Genomic DNA, 20,565 nt, shown 5'->3' on the forward strand with positions numbered 1-20,565 from the left:
TCCTCTAGAGGCAGGACAAGCTACAGTATTACAGCTATATAGTAGCTCTAAAGTAAGGTTTTATGTGGTGCTATTTCTCTGTTGTTCTGTCTCCTACACTCATGGTCATGGCATCTCTGATACAACACTTCTTCTTTGAGGTCCACCACATTCTATGAAAAGAAGAATTAAGATCATTTGTAATTTGTTCCAGACCATCAAAAAGACCATGTAAAGCAATGCAAATCACAGCGGTAGAGACTCACATGATGTTGTAGCTCTTGTGAAAGCGCTTCACATTGTGGCTCCAGCGGATTTTCTCAAGATCATAAACCAGCAGCAGTTCAGATGCAAAGCAGCATCATATACGACATTCAGTTAACAGCATTCAGCTGAAATTATTCCTTTTGTGAATAAGGTTTTTTCAGCAACACGTGGGCATAGAAGTTTCATAGAAGTGAAAGCATGGCACCATCTATTTTTGTTCCTGTCACTTACTTCCTTGAATGCCATCCTTGCACACGAGTGTCAACACAAAATCTTTCACCTCTTTAAATGGAGACTGCTTCTGTTCACCTAACAGGTCTATATGGAGAAGGAATAGTGAGAAGTCTCTACTTCTAGTAGTTAATTGTCAATGATGCAAACAGTAAAGCATGTCATTCAAAGGATGGGAAATGAACTTTTGGTCCAACAGTCCAATAGAAATGGTTAATGTTAAATTTCATGTATATTTAAATGTTTATTTTATACTGTTTGTATTTAATGCATATTTTAAGTGAACTACATTGCTGCACTGACCTGAAATCTGAGTTAATTTACTCATTTGTTTCCATAGCTACTCATTAGTTCTCACCTGTTCTGATTCTTGACATCATCTATATAAGCCCTCAGTTTTAGTCAGAAACATTTAATGGGAATAACTATGTATGGAAAATTTACTGTATAAATTAAAATAGTATATCAAATCATTCTGTTATATCTTCCAGATAGTTGAGAACCATCTTTGTACAAAGTTTGGTTTAAAAATAGCCAAAACGTTGAGTTTGACTGTACATACAATTTCATGTCTTTTTTTTATATATAAATAACTTGTTCCTGGCATACTCTACAAACGAAATGAAATAAAATAATTCTACATTTATTTCGTATTCCAACCAATTTAATGATAAAAAAAAATAAACTCAAAACTTCGTTTTATGGTTTTCAGGAGAGATGCACTAAGATTAGTGTTAGGCAATCAAATAAATATAAGTGAAATATATATTTCTTTATTTTTTATGTATTTATCTTATTTAAAATTTTCTTTTACGTACTACGTTGTTTCGTCAAGCATGCCTTGCTGAACGCTGATTGGCTGCTGCTAAGCGGTTGCTAGGAGAGATCAAAGACGCGTCGGAGAGAAGCAGCTTGGGAAGTGAAACGTTTCGACAAAACAAAAATGAAGGCACGTATTTCTTTTTTTACATATATAAAACAGCAATGTCGCATTAAAAAAGGTAATATCTCTGTTTGAAGCGCACATGTGCTTTGGTGAAGACGAGTGTTGGCGTGTTTTTAAGAGCGTCACGGACAGCGTTAGCACGACGGCTAGTGAAGTTAGCTAGCAGTTCATGTCTTAGCAGAAAACATAAATGCGTGTAAATAATATATATAAACATATATATACTTAGCGAAATATCGATTAACTAAAAAAAATGTTATCTAAAGAACTGGTCGGTTGTAACTTTATCTTTGTTGATAATGTCGTTTAGAGTCATTTGTAAAATGTTATTGTATGACTGTAATTGATCAGCGAACTGTATTGATGTCAAATTTTGATGTTTGTCTCTTTTCAGCGTGTTTTCACGCTGTCAGAAAAGTCCTGGTCTGGATCATGTTTGCAATACAAATGGCAGAAAACAGTAGGAAACTATCTTGCAGTTGCAGGGTGAGAAACTGTGGTTTATTACTGTCTTTTCTGGAGCCGTGAGAGTTAAAAGTGATGTATGTCATATTTTATATAATCCATTAGCCTGACAATTTAGTAAAAATCTTTGATCGGCATGGCCAGAAGGTGAATGAGTTGAATCTCCCTGGGTAAGTGAGCATTCAGACACCTTCTGTATATCTGACACTTTAATTGGAAGAGAGAGCTCTGATGTGATTTGGTTTCTGCATAACTAAAGAGCTATAATTCTTCTCTTTCTGTTGTTGCTCACACTTGGATATTTTTGTGCATGCAGGAACTGTGTGTCCCTCGACTGGGATAAAGATGGCGATATCTTGGCTGTGCTTGCTGAGAAGTCCAGTTCTGTTACTTGTGGGATGCAAATGTTAACAAGACCTCACAGCTGGGACAGCGGCATGAAGTTAGTCGATGTGACGAGAGAGAGCGGACATGTTATTGAGAGTAAACCGATTGAATCTGATTTCAATCATGTTTTCTTGTTGACACAGAGATCAGATGTCGTTCCTGCTCTGGTCCAGAACTGGGCCGCTGTTGGCTGTTGGCACATCTAAAAGGAAACCTGCTCATCTACAACCAGCAAACCTCAACGCAAGATTCCGGTTCTGGGTGAAATTATATTTATTACAACTTTCAGTGTATTCATAATATGTTTCACATATATATTTTTGGCAGACACATGCACAGAAATAGATTTGCTGTATGCAATAAACTCTTCAAACACACTGGGGGTTTGATACTTCTAATATTTCTTTTAATTTTAAACTTTAAAACTGTTTTGAAAGCTAGGGATATGCCGGTATCAACTTTTCCAATTGCGGTTAATTGCTCATGCTTTCATCACAGTATACGGTATTATTCATGGTATTGAAGTTTAACATTGGACATAATACAGTATAATAACAGGTTAAATAACTTTTTTATTATAACAAAAATAACTGAACATTTAAATACAATAAAGCAATACAGAAAAAAATATATTAAAGTTAGGTTTTGCACAGATTAAAGTGCAAAAAGAACTATAAAGACCAACAGGTATAATTTTACAATAAGACTTCATTAGTTAATCATTAACATTCACAATGAGCAATAGCTACATTTGCTACAGAAGTCATTAATCTTTTTTATTTTATTTCTTAGTTCATGTTAGCTCATTAAACAAAACCGTTGCAACTTTAGATTTTTACAACATTATAAAATATTATACATTATAAATATTGTAATACCTAAGATTAATGAATGTTCAGACGAATTTTTATACGTTTTTCAACTATGTTTTTTAGTTTGTTAACTAATGAATTAACCAATGAAGCCCTAACGTAAAGTGTGAACGAACAATAAAGAATCAAAACACTTTCAAACAATTATCTAGGGCATGTTATAGTCCAAATTAAAATGAAAAAAAAAAAAGAGTTTGAAAATAAATAGCCTATTAAGGCTAAATACTTTAGTATTTGGCGCTGTGATGAACATTCATAGCGAATACACAAACCTGAATGGCTATTTTAAACTATTTAAATATGGTTTAGAAAGTAGCACAGCTGCTTTATTTATGGGGTTTCCAGAGTAAAGGCTGCTTTTTTCTGCAGTTTAGTGCCATCTGCTGTCAGAGAGTGAATGTGCTTTCATTCAGCGCGTCTCTCACGTGTTCCTCCATGTGCTTCTCATGTGAAATTCGGAATAATTTGTAATATATAATTATTCATGGTATTTAGGAGTGAATATTCATTAGCATATTTCATTACCGTGAATGTATCACATTTCCGAACTACCGACACTTGTCTATTAAAAGCATATTTTCCTCTTTATTTTACTATCTAATCTGGGGTAGAAATTTGATTAATTTATGAAACCTGAATTTTATAGAGTGCTGACTAGTTTTCACATCATGCATGTGTTCATGTAGGTAAGCACACAAAGAAAATCACTTTGTGGCTGTTGGAGCTCCCATAAACCTGCTGGCTTTGGGCAGCGAAGACCGCAGCATAACCATCAGCAACCACGAGGGAGACACCATTCGACAGGTGCGTCAGGGTCCTCAGAGAGAGAGAGATCCTGTAATGCTGTATATGTTGATTGCAGACCTATAAATAGCATAATCTATCTCACCTTTTTTCTTCTTCAGACTTCTGTGAGAGCAGATCCTGCAGATGTTCAGTTCTCAGTGATGAAAACAGACGAGAGATCATCTCCAGGAGAAAGCACTGTATGTTCACAAGCTCATACTTATACAGTAGGTAGAAATTAATGTAAGAGCAAAATCTTAAATTGCAATAATATTTTTACGCTTTTATACATAAACATTTTTGCAAAACAATTTTTACAATTTTTATTTTATTTTAAACTTTATTGGAAAATAAAAATAACATTTCTAAACCCTAACCATCAAATTTTTTCTTCATCTGCTCAGAAACATTGAGAAGCAACTTTGGCTGGCTTCCACCAAATCTGTTTTTTTTTTTTACGTTGTTTCATGAGTATGAAAAAATATCTATAGATTGACTAAATGATCTTTAATTTACAGGTGAGTGTGGCTTTGGGGAAGAAGACCCTGTTTCTGTTTAATCTGAATGACCCTGATAACCCCATAGAACTGGCATTCCAGCAGCGTTACGGCAACATCATCTCCTACCGCTGGTACACACACACACACACACACACACGCACACACCACACACACACACACACATACGCATCCATGCACGCACGCACATACACAGTTTTAATATGCATGTCAAAGTCTGGCTGTAGGTCATTTTATAATTATAATAATACATTTTATTTGTAATGTACCTTTCTTATACCTAAAGAATACAAAAAAAGAGAAAACAAATCACTCAAATCAAGTAATTGCACATTTAGTTGTGTCTTTCATATACTGAGCACATGTTCCTTTCTTTCTCCAGGTATGGGGATGGCTATATCATGATTGGATTTTCACATGGCTACTTTGTGGTCATTTCCACACATATCCGTGAGATTGGCCAAGAGTTGTTTCAAGCGCACAATCATAAAGACAGCCTGACTAGCATCGCCATCTCACAGTCCCTAAACAAGGCTGCGTCCTGCGGGGACAACTGGTAAAAGTGTTCATTAGTATGCACCTCATAACGGTTTCATCCACCAATCTTCTTGTGCTTTGAGATAACATTATTATATCTCCCTGTCAGTATTAAGATACACGACTTGACTGATCTGAAGGAAATGTATGCTATAGTCACTCTGGATGAGGAGACCAAAGGTAAACTTAATATCTGGTGTGTACTCATGCAGTGTATTTGTATGTAAAGCATTGGTTCTTAGTTCTGTGGGTGTTTTTCTCAGGCCTTGATCAGATGTGTTGGACTGATGACGGCCAGCTGCTCGCTGTATCTTCTCAGCAGGGATCTTTGCACGTCTTCCTCACCAAGCTGCCAATATTGGGAGACAGCAGTGGCACTAGAATCGCTTATCTTACATCGCTGCTGGAAGTTACAGTCGACAACCAGGTGGAAGGGGTAAGAGACGACACACAGACATGCAGATGCTTTCTAGTGTGCTCTGGGTGGTCGCTAAATGGCCCAGCTTAAAAGAACCTGCAGATATGGTCAGAGGGATTTTTTTTAAACCCGTTGCATCATCTCTGACTGCTTAGAAAATGAATGGCACACCTTATGGAGTCAATATAATGTCGCATTTATATGCAAAATAATTAAGTTTTGCAAACAAAAATAATGAATTGCAAAAAAAAAAAAAAAAATGTAGTATTGTGAAAAAATTACGTTTGCCAACAAAAATAAATAATTGTAAAACATGAATGAAACGCGTGAAAGCAATGATTTTGCAATGCATATTTTCCATGGACAGATCTACTAATTTATTTGCAACGCTGCTTTTATTTTGCATTTCAGTCAAGTTTGTTTTCCCTTTGCGCTTCACGTTTTTGTGCGTCTTGATTTCTGGCACTGTTTTGACATGGGGGTGGAGCCAAGGGAATGATTCAGGGCACTTGAGAAACTGCCATAGCAACTCTTATGTTGTGTTTTGGCCAGAAGTTTTTTAGAAGATGTAAAAGTATAATTTATTGATAGTATTTTATCTCTTCTCAGGAGGCCCCCCGTTGCTATTGCAGTGGAAGTAGAGCCTAGTTTCATAGCTGTTGGACCATATCATGTTGCTGTAGGCATGAATAACAGAGCATGGTTTTATGCGTTAGGAGACAGTGGTAAGTGAGAACCAGCATGAATTCACATTCACATTCCCTCAGGCAAAGGGAAAGTTTTGACTTTCTGTATTCAAAGGGAAAGTTCACCCAAAAAAGAAAAATCGGTCATCTTTTGCTCTTCCTCATGTTGTTCTGAACCCATAAGACTTTAGTTATTCTTCACAAATTAAGATATATATGAAATCTCTGTTCATCTTATAAATCAATCATATTTCTTCACAAGACTGCTCGAGTCATATGGATTATTTTTATGACCGTATACGTTTTGATTACTTGGACTTTCAATGCAGGGACAGAAACCTGTCAGATTTCAGTAAAAATAAGGTTTCATTTTGCGTTTTAAATTAAATTAAATTAAATTTATGCATTTAGCAGACGCTTTTATCCAAAGCGACTTACAGTGCATTCAGGCTATCAATTTTTACATATCATTTTAAAATCTTATGGGTTTTTGGAATGACATGATGGTGAGTAAATGCTGACAGAATGTTCATCTTTGGGTGAACTGTCCCTGAAAGTGTGCATGTGTGTGTTTCAGGTGTGGAGCGTGTAAAAGACACCGAGTATTTAGGAACAGTGGCCAGTATGTGTCTGAACTGTGACTATGCTGCTGCCTTGTTTGAGGGGAAGGTCCAGTTGCATGTGGTAAGAAGACAATCATGTGAAAAATGTTTTAATTGGTCAGCTTTTTCATCTTAATTGTTGTTTTCATTTGTGTGTGTGTGCATGTGCATGAAAGATTGATGGAGATGAGCAGGTTGTTCAGGAGGACAGACAGACGAAACTGTTCCCAGAAGCCGATCAGAAATACCGCATACTCAGTCATGCTCTCACCTCTGAGTTTCTGTATTATGGGACGGACGTGAGTTTTTCTCCTTTACCTCGTTTTATTAAACCGATAGTTATGGTTTTAGATGCTAATTGGTTTGTGTTAAATATACTTCATAAATTGCATACATCACTTAAATCCTTACTATACAGTATGCAAAAACTTGTATGTCCAAAATGCAGCATTCATTAAACATTAGCTGAAAAGTACCCTGAAGGACACTTTACTATGCCACATGAGCGGAGACCTAATATTTTTAAATGGCATGGACACAGCTTTACATCATATTTGACATGACAGTGGATATTTAAAATATTATTAGTATTAATAATACATCAAAACAATCTTAACAATTTAAAAAGTACAATCAATATGTAAACTGAAATCAAACAGCATTTCTTTATCAAAAAACCAAGTTCTTGAAACGTAACAAAATGAATTATAGTTAATCAATCTACTTATATTAACATTCCCGGTTTCTGTTAATAATACATTATAGTTCTGTTATTTTTATATGGTATATATCCTCTAGCAAAGGATGCATAGGATGAAAGTTTATGTCCTTAACATTTCGAAGTTTTATAAAAGCAGTAAGGTACTAAAGTGTGTGTAATGTGTTCTCTTTAGTGCGACGGTTTCTTATATAACATGACCTCATGTACCTTATTAACCTAAACTTGTATCATTCTGAATGTTTTTCTGCTCATCTTTCTTTCTGTAGACCGGCTTGATTCAGTGTTTTTATTTTGAAGACTGGCAAAGTGTGAATGAGTATCGGCACACAGTGGGTGTACGCAAAGTCTTTCCAGACCCCAATGGAACACGTCTCGTTTTTATTGATGAAAAAAGTGACAGCTTCCTATATTGCCCGGTACAAAAACATATTTCATCTCTTAAAGGGATAGTACACCTAAAATGACTTCCCCTCATGTCGTTCCAAACCTGTGTGACTGACTTTATATTCAAAACATCTTCTGAAGAGAATATTGGTAACCAAACAGTTGTGGTGACCATTGACTTCCAGATAAAAGGAAGTCGATTAGGTTTGGAAGGACATGAGGGTTAAATAAATGATTACAGAATTAAAATTTTTGGGTGAACTATGTCTTTAGTGAGCAGTCGTAAGAGGCTAATGTGAATTCTGTATTTCCTACAGGTGAATGATTCCGTGTTTGAGATCCCAGACTTCTCTCCTGCCATTAAAGGGGTATTGTGGGAAAACTGGTTCGGCAATAAAGGCGTGTTTGTGGCGTATGAGGAAGACAAAGTTTACACGTATGCCTTCCACAAAGACACCATACAGGGTAAAACTGATATCACTCAGACATTCTTTCAGTCGTTTTGAGGAAAACATGAACATTGCCTTGATAAGTCTCAAATTGTCAAGTTATGAGAATATCAACATGTATGCAATGCATTTTTTTTTCTAGGTTCTAAAGTGATTCTAGTAGGTGCCACCAAGTTGCCATTTTCCCATAAGCCCTTGCTGTTGCATAACGGGGAGCTGACATGTCAGACCCAGAGTGGGAAGATTAATAGTGTGGTTCTGAACACACATTCATTCCTCAACAACCCACACAGTGACACCAGTAAAGACAAACTCCAGCCGTTACTGCAACAGGCTGTTATGCTCAAAAGGTATTTTCATGCGACATTGCTAGTTTATTGTGCAGTGTTTACTAATTCAAGCCAAATAATACAAACCTCAATGCTTCTGGAAGCATGGTTGTTGCATGCATAATGTATTAGTGATTGCAACTAATTTGACTTCAGATTTCTTCAGCTACAGTGTGTGTGTGTGCAGGTTTTCTGATGCGTGGAATATCTGTAAAGCTTTGAACAGAAGCGAGGCATGGAGTGAGCTGGGCAGGGCATGTCTTCATCACATGGAGGTGGAACTGGCCATCAGAGTATACCGCATGATGGGAAACGTCGGCATGGTCATGTCCCTAGAGGACATCAAGGTGTGACCGCATGTCAAAATGTCATGAAACGACAGAATCTGGTGAAGGATTCCAGACTACTCCAGTTATTTTGTCAGCATAAACCCTACCTCTTTTTTACAGCAGCATTTACAAGTTTGCTGTAAGTTAATGCCAAGGTAATATAGTGTGTATGTCAATAATTGTTGAAAAATGATATCTGTCTGAGAAAGGGCTCCATTTAGGTGTAGTAGTAGGTTTTGGAAAAGAGCAATTTTTAAAAACGAGAAGTTTAAACTGTTTAATGCAATGCATTGTTTTTCTTCAACTGTGTCTGTAGGGAATTGAAGATCAAAATTTGCTGGCTGGTCATTTGGCCATGTTCTGCAACGACTACAACCGAGCCCAGGACTTGTATCTGACTTCTTCTTATCCGATGGCAGCTTTGGAGGTAAAACAGACATGCACACACATGCATGAAACCTCACATGTGTGCATTTAAGTATTACTTTTATCACTGTAGCAGTTGAGCTGTTGTGTGTGTAGATGAGAAGGGACCTGCAGCATTGGGACAGTGCATTACAGCTGGCCAAAAGACTGGACCCTGATGAGATCCCATTTATTTCTAAAGAATATGCCATACAGCTCGAATTTGTGTAAGTCAGCTACACTGCATTAGCTAATCACATACGACATCACATGCTCATGCACATTTTCCTGTACCTGACTGTAATGTCATACGTTGTTGTGTCGCCTTCTAGTGGAGATTATACAAATGCACTGGCTCACTACGAGAAAGGCATAACAGGAAACAATAAGGTGAGTGTTTGTGAAATTATTGTATTATAGAACATAGATCCTGCATCTTACATTACTTCCAAAAGAGTTGCAAAAGCTAATTTGTCTAAGAGCCAGTGATATTTATAGTGTACAATAGCAGGTTTATTCAGCTGCTTCTTGAAAGATGTGATGGATGGAGGCCCGTAGTTGGCAGGAGATCCTGATACGTGTGTTTGTAGTTCCAGGATCATGATGAGAGCTGTCTGGCAGGAGTGGCTCGTATGTCCATTCGTATGGGTGACATCCGTAGAGGAGCCAACCAGGCCATCAAACACCCCAGCAGAGCTCTGAAGAAAGACTGTGGAGCCATTCTGGAAAGCATGAAGGTGTGTGTTTGTGTTTCTGAATGTGTGTTTATATCTCATTTGCCTCTGTTAAAGAGTAGTATGCTGTGATTCATGATGTTTTTGTTGTTAACTGAATGCTTTTTGTGTGTAGCAATATTCAGAAGCGGCTCAGTTGTATGAGAAAGGCCAGTACTATGACAAAGCTGCCTCTGTCTACATACGCTGCAAGAACTGGTAATGCAACTTCACCGCAAAACATCACAGATTTGAATGTTGTGCTGTGGAAACCTGTGATTTGTGGATAATGTTGATCTGCTGACTCAGGGCAAAGGTGGGCGAGCTTTTGCCCCATGTGACTTCCCCAAAGATTCACCTGCAGTACGCCAAGGCAAAAGAGGCAGATGGCAAGTATGTATCAAATGCAGTACAGTCGCTCCAAGAAAACACACTTCCAACAACATAAATCATTTATATATATGTATTTACTGTTATTAAAAATTTTCCACCAGAATGCAAAAAATAAATAAATTCCACCTTCTCATTAGAATTAAACCGTTGTTTTTGCGGTTGACTGTTGTGTACTACTGTGTGAATTGAGATACAGCATTGAGGATAAAATTATATATTTTTTTTCTGATTGACTGAAAATATTGAAAATGTTTTCAGCTCAGTTTAATTAATGGTCTGTTTCTCTCTAAATAGGAGCACCTGAATTCTAAAAGATAGTGTGTTTATCCAGGGAAACGTTTCTTCTCGTGTCATGAACATTATCATAAAATCATGTTCAAGAAACACTTAGTCCAGCATTCCCTGATTGCCACTTTCCAAATTTTGCGAATGTGAATAGATATAAAGAGGCAGCAATGGCCTATGAGAGTGCACGAGACTGGGACAACGTCATTCGGATCCTACTGGAGCATCTTAACAGCCCTGAGGATGCTGTCCGCATCGTACGAGAAACTCAGTCCATTGAAGGAGCCAAAATGGTGGCCAGGTGAGTAAAGAGAGAAACCACAAAAACCTCTGTCTAGGAAATTACCCGTATTTTTCGGACTATAAGTCGCATCAGTCCCAAAAATATGTCATGATGAGGAAAAAAACATATATAAGTCGCACTGGACTATAAGTCGCATTTATTTAGAACCAAGAGAAAACATTACCGTCTCCAGCCACGAGAGGGCGCTCTATGTTTTCAGTGTAGACTACAGGAGCAGCATAGAGCGCCCTCTCGTGGCTGGATATGGTAATGTTTTCTCTTGGTTCATTTCTCTCGGTTCATGTCAAATTAATTTTGATAAATAAGTCGCACCTGACTATAAGTCGCAGGACCAGCCAAACTATGAAAAAAAGTGTGACTTATAGTCCGGAAAATACGGTAAATGATATAATTTCTCCTCTTTTACAAGATGTATTCCTAACCAGTGAAAGTGCATTTTCCAGATTATTAGTCCTTTGTTTGCCTGACAAATGTTTTGTGACTGCACAGGTTCTTCCTGCGTTTGAGTGATTATGGCTCAGCGATCCAGTTCCTGGTTTTATCACGTTGCAGCGATGAAGCTTTCCAGCTCGCCCAGCAGCACGGGCAGATGGAGGTCTACGCTGACATCATCGGTGAGCTCTCTGATCTCCTCACTCCTGTTGCGCAGTACATGTCCACATCGTATATGTGCTGATGAAATTTGAGTTATGCTAGTTTTCAAAATAAATAGTTCAGTATGTCAATGCTCTGTGCATGTGTCCAGGTTCGGAGGCTACAGTAGAGGACTATCAGAGCATAGCGTTGTATTTTGAGGGGGAGAAGAATCATCTTCAGGCTGGGAAGTTCTTCCAGAAGTGTGGACAGTACAGCAGGGTACGAGAACTGTGTGTGCTTCTTTTCCTGTCTTTCCCTCCCTCCCATGCATGAGTGCACTTTCTCTTCATTTGCTCTCAGTCTTCGACACACTTGCTCGCCCTTCTCTCTTTGCTCATTAACTCCAAAGGGGTTCTTTACTCAACTGACTGTGCTAATTACCTCCGTCATTAAATGCGTATTAATATATCTGTGTCTGACTGTCCACACACAGGCGCTGAAGCACTTCTTGAAATGTCCTAGCTCTGATGACAGTTTGTCCATAGAGATGGCCATTGAGACAGTAAGTACAGCTGGGGAGCAACTCTCTCGCTCTTTACTACGCTACAGCTCACATCATTTATTTTGAATAGTATTACCCAGAGATATCACCAGATCCCGTCTGATTCCCATTTCTAGATAATGTTTTTTAAAGACAAGAAATAAACAGATATCAATGTTGCCTGATGCTTGAATTCACTTGCTTAAAAAAAAAAATTAATACAAAAATGTTATAGATTTATAATTATAATTAATTTCTGTTAAAGATTTTATCACTGTCTGTTTAACAGGTAGGGGAAGCAAAGGATGAAGCTCTGACCAATCAGCTTATTGATTATCTGATGGGGGAAAGTGACGGAATGCCAAAGGTAATATTATCTGGAATTAAATTAAATTCGGAATTTTGTTTAATACATTAATTGGAACTTAATGAATCGGAATATGACATTGTTCCTCAAAGAAATATAGTATATTTTAGTTTATTAAAAAAAATCTATAATAAAAAAATATATAATGTTTTGTCAAGATTTAGTTTAGCAAGATGAAATAAAGTGATCAAAAGTGAGAGTGGAGACTTCTACATTTTTACAAAACAAATTCAAATAAATCTTGTTCTTTTGGACTTTATTTTCATCCAAAAAAAAAAATACAAATGTATCTGAAAATGTATTATGGTTTCCAAAAAAAAAAAAAAAAAAACAGTTTTTTGATCAGCAAATCAGCATTAAAGACACTGAAGACTGGAGTAAATGTAATAATACTTAGTACACATTTATACATTAGTACTCTTTTTTTTTTTTACATATGTTTTTTTAAATATCTAACTGCTTTTGAATGGTATTGTAGAAACTTATCGCTTTTGTTCCAATCTGAATTTGGAGTCAACTATCTGTAAATGTTTGTTCCATGACATCACTGCTTGCTCCAGGATTTTCACAAAATAAATTAAATTAGACACATGAGGATTATCTAGTAGTTGCTCTAACATTGCCTTTACTTTATCAATTTTTGTCAGGTGTTTCTTTTAGAAAATGTGGGCAGTGAACCCTTCAAGTTCCTGTTTTCAAAACCAGCATCTATTGATATTTGCAATTTTATAATGTGAATGATTTGTTGCTCTCATCATGTGATTGGTTCCTGTTGTCCTTCCACTCATCATCTCTCACTCATCCTCTCTCTCTTCATGTCACTGCATGTGTGTAGTCTCTTGCCGTGAGTAGCTCATTGCATCTGCTGATATTTCCTTTGTGGTGACCCAGCAGAAGGCCCGTGTGTGTGTGTGTGTGTGTGTGTGCAATGTCCAAGTGTGCTTCAGTAAAGTTCCTCTGCTTTATTACTTCATATTCTGACTGTGTGTCTTTGTTTTGTAGTTATTAAAACAGTTTATGTTGGAAAATGGTTTGATTGGGAGCAAATCATTTGTGTAGGATGTTCTACCTTATTTGATGATATTAGTATTTACATTAGCATCAGAAGTCTGTTTTCAGATAAAGTGTATGGACTAGATAATGTTTGTTGGTTCTGCTCTTTTCTAGGATGCTAAATATCTGTTCCGGTTGTACATGGCTCTCAAACAGTACAGAGAGGCGGCGAGAACTGCTATTATAATCGCCAGAGAGGAGCAATCTGCAGGTCTACTTTCAGTGCTTTTTGGTTATCCATGTAGTGAAGGTCTAATGGAGTACATTTACTAAACAGTCATTCACTGTTGCTGCTTTAAGCGCAAATGTTTGGGAGTGTGTTGCACCAATGCAGACTCCAAGTTTAAGATAATAACTACTCAGGGAATTCCCACCTTGTGTTTTTTGTAAAGCACAATTAAAGTGTGTGTGTGTGTGTTGTAGGAAACTACAGGAATGCCCATGATGTGTTGTTCAGCATGTATGCTGAGCTTCAGACGCAGAACATTAAGATCCCTGCAGAGATGGCCACAAACCTGATGATCCTGCACAGCTACATACTAGTGAAGGTGGGAAACACATTCACACACATACAGGTCTGCTCTGTCTCAACCTCACAGATCTTATTTGTAGAAAAATAATAAATACAAATAATTCAGTGTTTTCACAACATTTATCATTATGATCAAATATTTTGTGTAGTGGGCCCAAAAAGGAAAAATGAATGAACGTTATAGCATTATATTGCAAAGTATCAATCCAAGAAGCATATTCCAAAGTTTTTATTGCATACCAAGAAATGCATACTTTAATTCATTAGGCAGGCGTTACATTGATTAAAAGTGATGGTAAATATTTTTACATAATCACTATATATATATATATATATATATGTATGTATATGTAGTCTATTTCAAATAAATGCAAATGTTCTTTGAAGCTTTGTTCATTAAATAGTGGTTAAAAATGATCAATGTTTCCAAAAAAAAAAAAAAAAGATATATATATATTTTCAATATTTCTAATAATAAGAAATGAAAATAAGTTGAAAATAAAAGTAATAGACTAGAATAAAAGGTAAAAAAAGATATGAAACTTGAGCGCCAAATCAGCATGGGAGTATGATTTATGAAGTATGATTTATCCAACAGCTATTTAAAATTGTAAAATGTACAATTTAAAATAAATAGTATTTTTATCAAATATATGCAGCTTTGGTGATCGTAAGAGACTTTCAAAAACATTTAAAAATCTTCCCGATTGTTTTATTAATTTCAGAAACTGACTTCATAAATCCAGTAAAAATCACCTAGATACTGGTTGGTTGTGCATCACTTGATTTGATGGCTTGTATCTAATATTTTTCACATTAATTTTAAATGTGGTTGAAGTGAACAAAAGTGTTCAAATACTTATTGCGGCCTCAGTTTACTATTAATATTTTTATATTTATGTAAATAAACACGTTAGTGGATGAAATAGGTCTAGAATTCTGTAAATTTTATTTATGAGATATTCACTGTTCTGCAAAGTTTTACATGTTTGTGTTTTCATCAATTTTTTCAGATCCATGTCAAAAGAGGAGATCATTTAAAGGGGGCACGAATGCTCATCCGTGTGTCCAACAACATCAGCAGATTCCCGTCCCGTGAGCCTCTCTCGTACAGCGAACTACTTCAGTACTGCTATAGCAGTCAGATCCACTAGACCGTTTCTTATATAGAGAGGAGATGACATATCTCTGGTTTAACAGTCAATAATAGATCTCTTGGATCACGTGTGCCTTGTAAGCTAATTATATAATGACCAACACAGCTTTAAGAGTTTTTTGACAGTGATGTGTAATGAGCTGATTCCACACAACAGCAGTTCATTCAATCTATCAAGGCATCTCTGTCATAGTCTTTGTGGTTTCCCTGAACATTATGCCTTTTTTAGCTAAGTCCACATTTAATGTTGCATAAAACTGTGTGTGTGTGTGTGTGTGTGTCCTACAGACATTGTCCCCATCCTCACATCAGCGGTGATTGAATGTCATCGTGCTGGATTAAGAAACTCTGCCTTCAGCTTTGCCTCTATGCTGATGAGACCAGAATATCGAAACAAGATTGATCTCAAATACAAGAAGAAGATCGAGGCCATGGTCCGGTAAGACGCACAAGGGACATTTACTGAGAATAAATTGCGCCCATTAATAGAGTTGTTTATTTGCACATGATACAAATAAGGTAAAAGCTGTAAATGGCGCATCAAGTGCTTCTGTTTAAACCAGCAGTTCCTGAAAATGTGTTTTTGACTTACTAGACGAGTTGCATAATTTTGTAAAAAGGACTTCTGACGAGGGAAAGAAACTAACAGATTGAAATGACCTGAATATTGAGTCGGACTCCATCCGTTAGTTACTTGTGTCCACTCACTTTTGCCTACGCCACTGTTTTAAATCACCCCTTTCTTAAGCAAATAAAAATAAGAGTCTCCAGGAGTTACTCAAATAATTAGAATTAATTCAGTTTTAGAATTCCAAGCGTTCTCCAGCAACAACTAGTTTGGCATAACTAGAAATTTTTTTATTCTTTATAAAAATGCCCTTTTTTTCTTATTTTCAAGCTTGTTTTGTCTTATTTTAAATTATTTCGGGTAATCTGAGGCCCTTCTTCTGCGCCCTGACCCCTTGTTGAAAACCACTGGTTTAAACCGGATTGCAGATGATGTGTAAACAAAATTGTTCTGAAATACAGTGTACAAAAGCTGCACAAAATTACTGTTCTAATTATAAGTAATTGTTTAAATTCATATAATAATTGATACTTTGTACTCATCCTCATCATGACTCATCACTTTTGACTCAGTGTTCCTGTAGCTCAATTGGTAGAGCATTGTGTTATCAAGCGTTGTGGGTTCGATTCCCCGGGAACACATGATAGGTAAAAATTGATAGCCTAAGTCGCTTTGGATAAAAGCGTCTGCTAAATGCATAAATCTAAATTTAATTTGAATTCATCCATTTTCTTAAAATTGGTTTGAAGGCTGAAATGTGAAGTTTATCATTTTATAAAACTGTTTGTTTTGTGAAAACTGTTTTTTACAGTTTAGTATCTGACATTGCCCTAATCGTATCTTAAATCTGAGCTTAAAAATCCGGCAGATATCCTGTACTTTGCATTTTGTAAAACGTTTTTTCTTTCTGTTCTTTGTTTTTCTTTACCCAAGGTATGTGAGAGTTTTATACATTTTTCATATGTACAGAAATATTTGCTTTGAGTTAAATGTATGAAACACATCTGCGTTGCAGTGAGCCAATCATTGACACTCTTGTGTTTTCCGTCAGTCGTCCAGATACTTCAGAGCTGGAGGAGGAGAGCTCCCCCTGTCCCTCCTGTGGCTTCGGTCTGCCTGACTGTGAGCTGCTCTGTCCCGGCTGTAAAAACAATCTGCCCTACTGTATCGCCACAGTGAGTACAGACACCTTCATCTACTGACCAACTGCTTCAGATCCAGAGAACCGCTCCTCAGCCTCTTCCTTAACTTGCTCTCTTGGTGCTATATTTCATTCTTTAGTTGTTTGTGTCTGTAAGGGGAGGAATGACATTAAACATGACTTGATCTTTTAGTGTGTATATGCAGACGCTGGTTGTCTGATAGATGTGCGTGTCATTATTTTCAGGGTCGTCACATGGTCAAGGAGGATTGGTGTGTGTGCCCACACTGTGATTTCCCCGCTCTCTATTCACAGTTCACCCAGTAAGTCTCATCCATCCGTGGTCCACCGGTCTAGTCACCCACCCATCCATTGATTTTCTGTATCTGTATGCGTTTGTTTCAGACTCTTAGAGACCGAGTCGGTGTGTCCCATGTGCTCTGAGCCTTTAAATGTCAGTGAGGTGAAGAAAACCTCAGACTGCTCCAGATATCTGCAGCAGGACCAACTGGAGCACTGAGGACCAGAGATCAAGAGAGGGTGATGACAGAATAAAAACTCTTAAATATAGTTGTATCAGATTTAAGAGAATAAACTCTTGTTTGGCCAAAACTCTGAGACTGATGTAAATGAGAATTGAACGATTACATTTATTTTTTTACATTGAATTTACATTGAACATGGAATTTTAAAGTAATAGTTCACCTAAAAAATGAAAATTATATTATCATTTACTAACTCTTATGTAATTCCAAATCTTTTTTTTTTTATGTGAAACATAAAAGTTAGATATTTTGAAGAATGTTGGCAACCGAACAGACCTTTCTCGATGTCTTCTCTTATGTTTATTTTGTAGAGAATTATACCTTTAAGAATGAATTTTTTATTTTACACAATTTCAACAGTCCTTTCATTTATATATTTTTTTTAATTTCCAGATTTTATTACATTTAATTGTACACACATGCACACTCCAATAGACATAGAAACAATCAGCCGTTCTGCATTAGTATTATTATTTTTATTTTGCCTTAAAATTACATTGACTTAATTTGATTTAAAAATTACCTGCTGTAGCTCACTGAAAAAATTAATTCATCCAATGAAAACATTTTAGGGTAATGATTCACATCTATATTTTTTTTCACTTGAGACAATAGTTTTTATTTTTCATTGGCTCAAGTAAAAAAAATAGATGTTAATCATTAAGCTAATTTTATTTATTTATTTATTACATTTTTTTATTGGATGATTGAAACACTTTGTATCTTTGTTTTATTTGCATTATTTGTTTTTAAAATTTTGGAATAATTTATTTATATAGCATACTTTTATTTAGTCTCACTGGTAAAGACCTTTTTTAAATTTAAAAACTAATTTAAAAACTAAAACAAATACTGAACGCTGATTAAGAAACATCTTATTCAATGTGATGTGATTGTGTTGTTTGGATTGTAGAACTATGCAGTTATTGACTATAATTTCACATGGTTACTGTTAATCGTTTAATTTAAGGCCAGTTCTATGTAGTTTCAACCCAATTCAAAAACAAAAGCTCTGATGTCTGTTTATGCACACTTTCCTTCTTTCTTGTTTGTTACTTAAAGATAAAAAAAAAAAAAAAAAAAAATCGGTTTCTGAATCGGCCATGAAAATCATGATCGTGCATCCCTAGAAACATTATATGTCGGAAACTACAACAGTAACACAATTGCACATTCAAACACTTATTTTTGCTTAAAGTAACATTATTTTTATTATGCAACAACGTTTGCATATTTTAGTTGACAAAATAGCACATCATCCCATATTTAATTCCTTACAGAATTGGAAATGCAGTGTTTAATACTTTTTGTTTCATGATTATTTTGTGAACAAAACTGTGGATGATTTTGAATAACTGTTGCTCTTATGTTTCCTGTTTTCAGATTGTTTCCTGTTTACTGAATTTTGAGAAGTCAGGAATGATCATCTTTTATTCAACATTAAAAAATATTTCTTTTATTTATTTACCAGTATTGTAGCAATTTGCAATCATGGTTTATTAATCTTAAAAAACTGAATAAAATATTTTTTTTGGTACATTGTAAACATGTTTGTCATCAGTAGTTACTCTGTATTTCTACAGTGTCTTATAGGTGAAATATATACTTTCAGGAGGGACTAGGAACATTTATAATAATGAAAATGAAATGATGTTGCTTTATTAGGTGGCTCAAACACACAGCAATGTTGAAAACAATACAGCCACATAGCATTGATATTTTGGGGGGAAATCAACTCATGAATGTTATCTCTGCACATTAACCTGGTAAAGAGGATCAGGTTTAATCGGAGGGGTTTGTACTGCTGTTTAATAGCTTGGCCACAAGAGTTCAGCACTGCAGTGTGAGCTAATGAAAGGAGAAAGACTGCTGACAGTTCTGTTGAGCTGGACTGTCCCTTCACCTTATATGTGGCTGTGAATGTTATAATGAATGAGTTTAAAGTCGGCTACTCTTGACTTTTAAAGTTTAGCTTTACTCCATAGCTTTTGACATACTGTATAGGCCAACTGTGTTTTGAATAAGCTGTAATATACAAATTGCTAAATTTTTGTGAAGCCTGATTTATTTGCTGGTCTATCTGTTGTTTGAAATTGAATTATGTGCTTTTAAAGAGGCAGTTCACACTAAAAATTAAATGCATGACCCAATCCTGCCTTGTGTTCGGTCATGGCATCTGAACAGTGAGCTCCATTCTTCATTTGTAGTGGTCAAATTTGCCCATGCAGAAGATAAATTGTGTTCCTGTTAGCCCTGGACAGATGGTGTGTGTGTGTGTGTGTGTGTGTGTGTGTGTGTGTTCTATACGTGCAGAAGCCATGAAAGCATGCCCCATATTTGGCATAGCATCTGTCTTGTTTTTTATTATCTGAATGGATGCGGTTGTGCAGTGATGACTTTTATAAGAATTATAGTCACTCGCTGTAATTGTTTTCTTTAAATCATAATTCACCTGTTAAACTACCACATCTGACACAAGTTTGTGTGTGTGTGTGATAGGTGTGAGTGCTGATGTTTTACAGCATCTGAAATGCTGATGTAAAGACCATCGTGAAGCTGTGTGTGTGTGTGTGTGTGTCTCCTCTGCAGCACGCTGGCACTGTGCCACACTGTGAGCAGAATAGCTTCACAAATTCTGAAACCCAATTGAAGTGTTTTATTTCTCATTTGCGCTGTATTTCTGCTAGTATCTCAGACACCTATGCACTAAAGTTTTTCTACTTCATATACATATAGAGAGAGAAGAAGATGAAATTTATTTGATATAACTTATACTGCTATGCATCAATGTATTAATAATTATTTCATGATTATTATATCATATAATTAATTATTCATTTAGATGTTATCCGTATGTATGTAGAGAGAATAAGATGCTTTATTAATTATTTTGATCAGTGTAGCTAATGTTTATATAAATATATAATTATATATTGATAAATGTGTGTGCACAAACACGCAAACATCATAAATTTGCTATATAATTAATGATTTATTTAAATATAATTAATCTTATTCTCAGGGTACCTTCACAATGTTCGTGTGACTCTTGTTCTCTCTCATTCCCATTCTCACATGGG

General features: G+C 36.0%; 1 pseudogene; it reads left to right on the forward strand.

The window, feature by feature from the left end:
* The first annotated feature begins 1,318 nt into the window (after positions 1–1,318).
* On the forward strand, positions 1,319–19,635 carry LOC113088995 (WD repeat-containing protein 19-like; annotated as a pseudogene).
* Positions 19,636–20,565: the final 930 nt, after the last annotated feature.

The sequence above is a fragment of the Carassius auratus genome, unplaced genomic scaffold (assembly GCF_003368295.1).
Source record: "Carassius auratus strain Wakin unplaced genomic scaffold, ASM336829v1 scaf_tig00048091, whole genome shotgun sequence".
Classification (NCBI taxonomy): domain Eukaryota; kingdom Metazoa; phylum Chordata; class Actinopteri; order Cypriniformes; family Cyprinidae; genus Carassius; species Carassius auratus.